Raw genomic sequence first — 9,573 nt, forward strand, 5'->3', positions numbered from 1 at the left:
TTCAAAACTATGTCAAGTGATTAGTATGGACCGAGCCTTCACTTCTACCGAGTGCATGACGATGCCGAGTAATGCAGTGGACACCGAGTATCAAAAGGTCACCGAGTCAGTTCAGTGAACCTGAGTTATTTACTATTTGGCCAAGTCAGTAATATTTTGTTCACTTGTGTTTTTAGTCAACCTTGCAATTGTAATTATTGGAATGGTATATATATGTAATGTATTATATCATTTGCAAGATGTATATATATGGATAAGAGTATCAAGATAGGAATGTAATGTTTTGAGAAGAATGAAATCGAATCAGCAGAAGAGCAGAGTATTCAGCATGGTCTACAAGGAGCAGTAAAGATTTATCAATCAAAAGAGGTGATCTATACATCAAGGATCTAATCAGCAAATCAAGTTTGTAAGTAGATCCATTGTTTCATCCTAACAGGTGAATCAATTTTGTAAATCCTTTAACAAGGTAGACTTAACAGTCTTTGTATAAATCTCCTAACAGAGTGCATACTTCAGTGTATGTTTGTAAATCCTCTAACACGGTGGACCTAGCAGTCCTTCATGCTCCTAACAAGGCAGATCACCAGAAGTGGTCAATGTAAGCCTTGATAGGCCAACTTCATACTGCAGGAACGAAGTTTTGTGGGTATCATCCCTACCCTAGTTTTACTTTCTATTTGGAAGGTTTTTGGGTCACCAAATCACTGTGTACATGTGTTATGAATGTTTGATCTCTCATTTATGCAGTAGATTAGATGAATGAATGATGAATGGTTAAAGTGTTGAATTGTTTAAAGTTTTGAAGTTACTGATTCACCCCTCCCCTCTTAGTAACCTATCATATCTTGAATATTTCCAACATATTTCATTGAGCAAGTATGCACAAGAGGAGGAACCTTGAAGTCATTTCATGATTTTACTTTGCAAGCTTAGCATGAGAGATGACCTTATAGCATGAGAGGATTAGTGTTTGATTTTGCATGTTAGTGGATTATAATTGACATCAACAAGAAGTTTAAGCTCATACATTTTGGATTTAGCTATTCTTTTAGCAAATCAATGTCAAGATAAAAGAAATATTTTTTGGTAAAGTTGTTGATTTATGACACTTCAGTGTACTACAAGAGATCCTATGTTTGATTGCTTTGTCTCTCCACATGTCAACCTCAAGAAAATAGGCGTAGAAATTGTGGAGTTTGGCCAAAAAGAAGTTGCAACGAAAGTTGCTTGCTTTAGAGTGTTTATGTAAGCTTTGTGACCGCTCCAACATGCATAACAAAATAAAGTATTTTATCCTCTCTTGAACATAGAAACTTCAAATGCTTAACAATGTGACAAATGTGTGATCAAATGAAGCTTCATTAAATTGATCTCTCAAGTCAAGGTTCAAATTGTGTGGGGTCTCAAGCGAGGGAGTGTTATTCTCCTTAGGAATCACAATAGCACTTTTAATCTGACTAGTTTTCTCATTAATAGATTTTATAGCCAATTGTTGAGCATTCAATCTAGTGGGAGTGTAAGTTGAATTAACCTCAAAATTACATGTAGGTATATCTAAATCTTGAGTCGTGGGATGAGACTCAAAAGAATTAGGGTTACAGTGACCCGCCAAGATCACCACAAAATATTTATAATATAAAGCTTTAGAGAGGGTAATAAACTCACTCTTATCAATAGTTTCCAACATTGACACATTTTCCATATTTTGAGTCAAATTAGGGTTATCCTTAACCACAATATTGGACTTGATCTTCAAGTTATCAGGGGCATCCATCTTAGGGATGGTTTTAGGAGTGGCATATATAGCCATCTCGACATTAACTTTAACATTATCAAATTGGGCTTTTATTATCGGGCAATCATTTTTAACATGCCCATTGAGCCTGTAGTGAAAGCAAGCATGGAGATTAGCCAAAAGTGCAATCTCCCAAGAAAATTTTCCTCCTAAATCCAAAGAAACGATATCTAGAAGTTCAATATCAGGAGACAAAGCTATGAGAATTCTTGCAATTAGATGAGGTAAAGTAACCTTGGATTCTTCAATTTGTAACACAAAATCAAGTTGGCTAAGAATTTGAGAAATAAAAGGCAAAAATAATACTGGAAAGTTTTTTATTTCCACCTAATTTAATGTGGATCTTTCTAAAACTTTATAAAAAAATCCTTTTGAAGACCAAGCAAAGGCACTGAATAAGGAATGACCTACACTTCAAAACCCTTTTTTGAGGACTCTTTCTTACATGCTATGACTTATGCTATGACTTTTCAAGAAACCAACAAAGAGCCCTTTTTTATCATTCTGCAAAAACTAACAGGTATTCCAAATTTTTTACCCCACACTGCATTCAGCCATTCTTCAAAAGATTTATGAGATGGAAAAAAAAATTCATTGTTTTTCAAACGAACTTGCTCTGCCCTAACTGCTTTAATCATGTCCTTATTGGGAGACAGGGTTAGAGTTTTCAAACTGTCAAAAGAAGCCCTACCATCACTTCCTCTATGTTTGGCCTCATCTCTGATTCCCCGTCTATCTCCATCGGTAGCGGGCCCTCCCACATTCCTCTTGGACATCCCGCAACAAATTTGCTTTCAAACTTACTATTTGACCATGCAGAAAACACACACTGGAACAGAGTCCTCTGCGAGTACAACTTTATACGAGGGCTTTTCCAATGGTTTTCCATTCTTGTTCTCAAGGTTTGCCTTATCATTGTTTGGTACTCCATTAACCCTCTCTTCCTAGTCATTGTTTGGTACCCCTTGTTCACATTGCATATCATCATTACTTGGCACTCTACCCTCTGTCAACAAATCAGAGAAAACATTATTATCAACCTCCATCAACCTTGGCTCACACACGCGAGCCAGAGAAGGAGCTGAGAAGTCCCACCCAAATTGGCACTCGAGAACCCTAGGAAAAAAGAAAGAAGATAAAATTTATAAAGACAAGAAAAATAAACACACATATCCACGACACTCATGCATTCAAAAAGGAAACTAAGCCAAAAAAAAGAGACGCGAGTCCACCACAATCAGCCAACAACACCGCACGCTCTTCAATGAAGGAGATTGCAGAGTCGTACAAGGTTGCAGGTATGTATCCAATTTTCATACACACAAGACACTAATAATTTGTCAATTATATGCTGCCATAATATAATAAATGCTAAAACAAAAACCATGTCAACTATTATTGCTAGGAGAGATAAAGCAATCGCATTTTGAAAAAATGGAAAGATAGGTCCACATTCAAAACCATAATGTGAAGATGTTGCATGAAGCAATAAAATGACACTAGTTGTAGCAAGTCAACAAGAGTGTTGTATTTACTTTGTGAACAACATAATTAAGTATTAATGAGCCAATCATAAACTGAGATATTGCTATGAGGATTTAACTATGTAGTTTTTGAGTCAGTAGCAATATCTCATGTTTGATTCTAAAAGTACATAGTTAAATGCTAATAGCAATATCACAGTTTGACTTGTTGTGGAAAATATTTCCTAGATATCAATCATAAACTATCAACGAGCTCATTATTTTAACAAGACTTGGAACAAAAATTGTGGTATGGAGTCATGCATTACAATAACAAATTTGTCGTGTTTGTCACCACACAATAAATTGTCAACTTGTAACCTAAATCAATGTACTCAGAAAAATACAATCATTCTATGTTTATTCAATGAATGTAAAGCCCACAAACAAAATCATGATATCCAAGAGCTACATAATGTAGTAGGACATCACCTCTTGCTACAAATTAAGTAGTCTTTTATACTTACTTTGTGAAGTGTGCACATAACCATTGATGAACCAATCATAAGCCATCAACTCAACATGGACACAACTTAACTTTATATGAAGCAATAGGAATGACACATGGCACATGGCATGATATGACTAGCTCACAATTTTAGTAAGATTGTATGAAAACTACAATGTTAAGGACCTTCAAAATGCAACAGAAAATTTACATAGAGAACTTCAATGGTGACTTAAAGCTTCAATGCAACCATTACTTACAACTAAGGATAATATGTATTGGAAGACATTAGTTAATTAAAGTGAAGGATTACTAAGATTATGACATTCGCAGGGATGAGACTAATCTTAATTATCTAAATAAAGTAGTGACTATTAGAATAAATTCAGCAATGACATGCAAAGGATCAAAGTACAAAAAGATGATTTTATTAGTAAAATATTTAAAAATCTGTATGAACCAAAAAGATAAAAACATTAAGGATTTCACTATGAAATATTGAAACATTCCAATAGTTTGAATTAGCTTTCTTTATGATTATTCTATTAATCATCGTCTAACATAGCTACAAAAAAAAAAGTGAAAAAAAAAAGCATTTCTATCCTAATTGAATTCCTCTGAAACAATAGTTAAAGCAGCTCTAGATCATATTAACCATTTGACAAATATATATATATAAACTTGCTCACTTGCATTTTCTTTACAAAACTAAATTGTATTTGATCCCTTACATCTTCCATGGATCTAGGAAATTGCTTCTTCTTTTTCACATCTCCCAACAAATGCAGATAGTCACTACAAAACAATTATCTACTAGCAAATAATTCTAGGTGCGTTGGTAACACATACAAGCATATTACCTGTTATGAGTTAACTAATCCTTTCAATCAAAGAATTGCTATCATTAATAATCAATGTTATGTGTAAACCAAAGAATTTATTCTTTATTAAAGTTGATTGTTTGTCCATGCTCACCTTTGTAACACGTGACATGGAGACAATTATCCATGCATGTATTAGCTATTACTCTTACAAGGGTGCAAAAATAGATATCAAATAGTTAAACAACTACATGAAGGAGACCAATTCAATTGTCCATTATGAAGTTATGTTGTCCCACATAATTTCTACCATCAACAAATGTCCAAATAATTTTGTAATTATTTCATCATTTTTCTGATCTACAAACACAATTTTGTTACAAAACAAAATAAATTTAAATTCCCATTTGAACAATTTGTACGTCCAAAAGTGTAGAACACATTTCACATAGGTATAAATGCAAGCACATCTTTGGTGCCATCCATTTTGAACATTTGTTGCTAGTTTACAAAATTACAATTCTACAAGTCACTCCCTCAATTAAGGTCTTTCAAAAACATGACTGCAATCCTTAAAACAAGCTCGCTAGAATTACGGGCAAAACAAGCTACAATATACCTATATACCAACTTTGAGATAAGTTTGGTTCTCTCAATATAAAACATTTTGGAGAAAACAAAATGAGCAAACAAAGTAAATAAGGCATAATGTTGCTTTGAAATAAACCTAAGGGCAAGCGGTGTGTTCAATTTGCTTTGGTGGTACCCTCACTCATCATGGGTTCTGAACTCACCGTTGAGCATAGCAAAGGTAGCAATCATCTCTGAAAGGGGAAAAATGGTAGAACTTGGAAGATTGACTTTTTTTGCTATTTTGATTTAAAAACATATACATATATATAGAAATTGTTAAAGAAATAGGATCATTCATCTATCTGTAACTTGTAATAGCACTTATGGATCTTTTCTGTCTTTTCCAAGTTACTATACAAACAAATATATATAGGAAATAAAGAGGCATGTCTCTTGAAGAGACATGTCCCTTTGACATATTAACTTACATTAGTTATAGTTATAACACAAGTAATATATATCTTCAATATATTGTAATAGTTTTATAACAAGATATATATACATATATCACTCTTAATATAAGTTAATTATTCCATATATAATATGTCATATATTATATATCTCATATATATAATGTAATTTATCCGACAGAATTATAACATTAATTTTCAAAAACATATTGTTTTAAATAAAACGCTTCAAACTTTAAGATATTGGATTCTTTTTATTATAAAGATTATTAGATAAGGATTCATGCAACATTAGTTCCGTGTCTCTAATTAACGAAATAGAAGTATAAAATGGGGCGATATTCTAATTTTGGTTTCCCTCGATGAGTAAGTGTCTTTACCTATGATTTAAATTTGTTAATATTACATCTATTTCTAGTGTTTTCAAAACCATGCATACCTACACTCAAAAGATGTTTATCCTCTTAACCTTACATTTGTCATAATTTTCATTACTGTAGAAGAGCTAAAAGGAAAACAATCATGATTACAAATGTCATAGTTGTGACATTATCAAGGATATGCAAGAGGTTTTATGATCTCACATTCACAAAAATAAAAAAACATGCACTCTCTACTATTTGAGGATCACAACAAAAACATTTACCATATTGCCCTACTAACTAGTGTGGTATATGAATAAAATATGTGCACCCCTCCATTCTCTTATATGTACCTAGTTTCCAGAATACCTGAATACGACTCCTTTCAATACTCTTGTTAACCTCATTATCGACGTACTAAAGGGAGGAAAAACAACATGTTTCCAAGATGGCTCACCTACTTCAGTTCCACATTTGTTGTTTCCAAGTTTTACTGAGTTTAAAAACCATTATCTGTTTTTGTGCACCGACAAAAACCGAGGGCACTTTACAGAAACTTAGACAAACAACCTAATGATCCCAAACTACAGTGAAGTGTCAACTTTTGCCGATTTCGTAGCATCTTGTCACTTAAAAAGGCATCGATATTGTTGCTTTGTCAGGTGGCCTCAGAACAACCGTGGCAAGCTCCATTTTTTTTTTCAACTGCTATTGGCATAGGTTTAAAATTATCTGACAATCCTTTCTCTACATTCCCCCACCAATTTCCTGGTTGAGCATGTAAATTGTTTAGCATTCACTGTTGGATGCTTTATGTTGAATGCTAGCAATTGAGAGGGTTTATACCTGGGTGAAAAAATAATATACAAAAAATTCCAACACAATGTATGTATAACACAATGAACAAACCAAAATTCAGTAGCTGACACTTATCCATATTTCCTTCCTAAACTACTGAATTCACGCAAAAAGTTTAATAACAGAACACTTGCTTTGACCAAAAATCTCCCCTCTACTAACAAGATGTCTACAATTGCTCAAGGTTACAATCATCATTAAGTGCAATTGGCAGTGAACTCTATTTTTCACTTTTTAAGGGCTCCCAAGAAACACACCAAGCACAATACGAACACAAGATTACCAACTATTATACCATCCGCATGCAGATAACTTGCATGCAGGTATAACAACCATAAGCATGCACATTTAACACATCCATTGATCAAATGTAACAGACGAAACCATAACAGGCAAACATCAAAAGTAAATATAAAGACAAAATCCAAGACAAGGAAGCCGACAGTTTGAGTATCCTGCAGATATGATTTTATTGGTGTAACAGATACTCCAAGCCACAACTTCAAAAATCAGAATCAAGAAGCTAGCGAAACTACTTTAACCATGAGATTAAAAAATATACGTACAGGCATTCAAATTTACAAATGAAAAGAAATCATATTCCAAAACAAATGCAATTTTCTCGTTGTACCCCAAGCAACAACTGCAATATCAGAATCAAGAAGCTAGCCAACTTACACTGAAAATACCATACTATAAAAAATTACATACAAGCACTCAAATTTTCAAATGAAAATAACTCATATTTTAAAACACAATATTTTCTGTAACCACCACAAACCAGGCAATGTTTCAGAAAAATAGTTATACATATTCATACAAAAAAGCTCCAAAATTACAGGAGGATATATATTCTAACTACCATTAAAATATTCACCCAGAATTAACAAAAGAAAATGGACTGAGTAAATCTGTGCACTGTAATTAACAAATAGAAAATGTAAATAATATTTAAATGTGAGGATGCAGCTCCAAGTACGTGTGCAAAGGACCCATTCCCTAGTATGGGCAAGTCTTAGGTTCATTAGTACTAAAACATGTGAAATATATATATATATATATATATGAAGCCCAGAAACATGAGTTAAGATCATCATGTTCATAGCATCATATACTTCAAGCTACCAATCAAAGATTCAAAACATTAAAATTGAATCATAACACAAGTATCATTGTCTGAAGTTCAACTAATGGACTAAAATTTAATGATATTCTTCTTCATCTTCTTCACCTCACTTTAAGCCTTTTCTCTTGGAAACATGTTTATGGCAGTCTTAGGTGGCAGCAATTTTCAAGTCTCTGAGTTCGAGAGTGAGTTTAAGCAATTTTGACCTGCTGGAAAGAAATGTTTGTCTGGGGTGTTGAGTTAACCAAGTAGTTTGTGAGGAAATGAGTTCATATCATTAGTAAGTCTTAGTTCCAACTTCAATTTGACCTCAAAATCCAAGGACAGGTTGTGGGAGACAAACTACCAAAAGTATGCTGAATCCTGAAATGTGGTAAGTCCCAAATTTCTTGAAAACCACCAAAATCTAAAGTAAATCCTCTGAAACTGAAACCTATCTCATACATCCTGACAGTATTTATACAAATATAACTTAAATGTTACATTTGTACAAATCCTCCTGCCCCTGAGCTGAAAAAATGACTCAGCATGAAAGCATGTTACCAAAAGAAAAATCTTTAGAAGTGGAGTTAAGGAGAAATCTTTATTAAATTTGCAAAGAAAAATGTGTTGGTGACTTTGACCATCCACAGGCCAAATATTGTGTCTGGATCAACCAAGGTCCAAGTATTTTTGCATTCGGTCCACCCGAGCCCGGACAGCCTATGGTCTGGTTCAAACCAGGCCTGTGTGGACCAGACCACTTTCGGACCCACAGGTGAACAGAACCAGTACCACGGACCAGTTTGAATGGACAAACTGGACATCCTAGTTTAAAAGCATTGTTGATAAAGCAAAATTCTCAATTAGAGAGATTAAACACTGTCCACATCAACCATGTGACATTTAGATGGGACCAGTGTAGAAGATTGATTTGATGAACAAAAATTAACCAACTTCATCACCTGTGCACTGCCACATCTCCATTACAGACACAAATTTATAATGTCCACATGTCATGCCATGGCATTTTCAAAACATTTGAGAGGGCCAGTACGTCTATCCAACAAAAATGAACCATTAAGAGAACTTGCTTCCACATTCCAATTGTGGGCCAAGTCACATTATCCATCATAGCTCAAACCCATTGCATTTGCATCTTAACACAGCCTCATATTCCTACTGTGGGTAAAAGTTACCCACCAGACCTAAAATACAGTGGGAGAGCTTACCTTCAAGCACAACCACACACTCTTATTACAGGCTAATGGTCACATCTGCAAATTATATCTCAAATTGGCAGGTAAGGAAGAAACAAAGAAAGACCACCTAGAATCAGGAAGTAGTAACCAAGCATTCTAGAAGGCAAATCAAATCCTGCAGCCCTTCTTAGATACCCATATATCAAACCAAGCTTGCCAAGGTAAATGAATCCCTGCTATCCTTTACAGGCTACCATGTGCAATTTCTAAATGGAAACTAAATTAGATTAAAAATTGTATTGACTAAACAATCTCTGAAAATGCACATTTACATTAGCAAATCTACCCATAGAAGGCCAGTAAAAGTAAATCTAAAGTTGCGCCAATAACATGGCAATGACTAAGCTTGCACA

The 9,573-nt window shown here is 34.1% G+C and overlaps 1 long non-coding RNA gene across 1 annotated transcript; it reads right to left on the minus strand.

The window, feature by feature from the left end:
• Positions 1-2,090: 2,090 nt before the first annotated feature.
• On the minus strand, positions 2,091-3,158 carry LOC149578853 (uncharacterized). Its single transcript, XR_016358052.1, has 2 exons — positions 3,031-3,158; positions 2,091-2,914 (listed from the first exon to the last, which is right to left on the minus strand). It is a non-coding gene; the product is annotated as an uncharacterized LOC149578853 (long non-coding RNA).
• Positions 3,159-9,573: the final 6,415 nt, after the last annotated feature.

The sequence above is a fragment of the Cupressus sempervirens genome, chromosome 1 (genome assembly GCF_028749045.1).
Source record: "Cupressus sempervirens isolate cs-2001-9-10 chromosome 1, ASM2874904v1, whole genome shotgun sequence".
Lineage (NCBI taxonomy): Eukaryota > Viridiplantae > Streptophyta > Pinopsida > Cupressales > Cupressaceae > Cupressus > Cupressus sempervirens.